This window comes from Phascolarctos cinereus, unplaced genomic scaffold, assembly GCF_003287225.1.
Source record: "Phascolarctos cinereus isolate Bilbo 61053 unplaced genomic scaffold, phaCin_HiC Scaffold_4;HRSCAF=312, whole genome shotgun sequence".
NCBI classification, from domain to species: Eukaryota; Metazoa; Chordata; class Mammalia; order Diprotodontia; family Phascolarctidae; genus Phascolarctos; species Phascolarctos cinereus.
The window spans coordinates 202082856-202084800 of NW_027555847.1; the positions used below are offsets into that span (position 1 = coordinate 202082856).

The 1945-nt window shown below is 33.7% G+C and overlaps 1 pseudogene; it reads left to right on the plus strand.

Annotated features, from left to right (window-relative positions):
• The first annotated feature begins 272 nt into the window (after window positions 1–272).
• Window positions 273–1447, plus strand: LOC110200831 (uncharacterized; annotated as a pseudogene).
• Window positions 1448–1945: the final 498 nt, after the last annotated feature.

Genomic DNA, 1945 nt, shown 5'->3' on the forward strand with positions numbered 1-1945 from the left:
CCTACATACTCTCAGTTCTAATCCAAGTTCTGTTATTTACTAGTTATTTGACCATGAGAAAAGCACTCAACTTCTTTGAGAACCTCAGTTTCCTCATCAAGAAAATGGTAATGATGATATTAATTGTATTACCTTCCTCACAGGAAAGCAGTATCTCTACATTAAAGCATTTATATAAATATGAACTAATTCATTAAAGACATCTTCCCATTTTGTTATTCTGTTCCTACAATAGCTCTCTTTCTTCTACCATAAAGAGATTTATATTTTTATATTTCTTTTATACTTTTTTATATTTCTTTCAGATTGGAAAACAAGGCTTCCATCATAGGAGTCTATTCTAAAGCAGAAAACTTCTGTGGAAGAGTCATTTCAGGAGATGATAATGGAAAGAACTACAAGACATACTTGCTGGAACTCCAAACCAAAAGAATCCTTTAAATGTTATGGCAGACTAGTGAGGCAGCACGGTCACCAGGAGAAACATTCGAAGCAAGTCACAGTCACATATTACGAAACATCAAGTAAAGAAAGAAGCTCTGAAAGTAATGAATGTGAGAGAAGCTTCAGTCTGAGATCAATCCTGGGTACACAACAAATAGTTTCTATAGTAAGAAGTCTCCATAAATATGATACTTACAGCATTAGAGGTGATTTGCATCTAACTGAATGTCCAAAAATCTTCACAATAAATAAACCTGTTAACTATAATGAATTTGGGAAAGACCTGAACCTGATTTTATAGCTTAATGTTCAGAAAATTCATGCAGAAAACCAGACCTACAAATGTAACCAATGTGAGACAACTTTTAACAAGCAGGCACACCTTACTCAGCACCAGAAAATTCATTCTGGAGAGAAATCCTATACATGTAATGAATGTGGGAAAACTTTCACTCAGAGGACACATCTTACTCAACCATCAGCATACTCACAATGGAGAGAAACCATTTAAGTGTACTGCATGTGAAAAAGCCTTCAGTCTAATTTCACAACTTAATTTTCACCAAAGAATTCATTCTGAAGAGAACTCCTATAAGTGTAGTGAAGGTGGTAAAGCCTTCACCTTCAAATCACAACTTAATGAAGATCAGATGATTCATGCTGGAAGGAAACCTTATAAATGTAATCAGTGTGGGAAAACCTTTAAAAAGCAATCAAATCTTACTCAACATGAATATACTCATATTGGAGAAAAATCATTTAAGTGTAATGAATGTGGTAAAGTCTATAACTCCTTTTCACAATTTAATCTTCATCAAAGAATTCGTTCTGGTGAAAAACCCTATAAATGTAATGAATGTGGGAAAGCCTTCATTAAGTGATCAAATCTTATTCAACATCAGGAAATTCATGCTGGAGAAAAACCCTACAAACGTAACGATTGTGGGAAAGCCTTTACCAAACATTCAAAGCTCAGCAAATTCATGCTGGAGAAAAATCCTAGGAACACAATCGATGTGAGAAGGCTTTGCTCAGCAGCTCACAACTTCCTGAACATCTGAGAATTCATAAAGAAGAACAATATTATTAAAAGTAATAATGGTAATAACTTAGTTGAGGATGAACTGCTGATTTGTTAAGAAATTCAGGAAAGAGTAAATTAGAAGAAACTGGGTTTAAACTAGTGGTGTCAAATTCAAATAGAAATAGGACCACTAAACTGTACATAAGGATCCCCATGGACTACATATTGACTTAGTTTTAAATGTAATGTCGTCTATATTTTATTGAATTTTTATTTATTTTGTTAAATATTTCCCAGTTACATTTTAATCTGGTTTGGACTGCACTCAAAATTGTTGTGAGCCATGTGTTTGACATCTCTGGTTTAAACACCTTACACAATATGTCACAAATGAGCTCAGAATGGATATGTGACCTGAGTATTAAAAGTCACATCAAAAAAACTAGGTAAAGTATCTTTTACAGCCATGATAAGGGT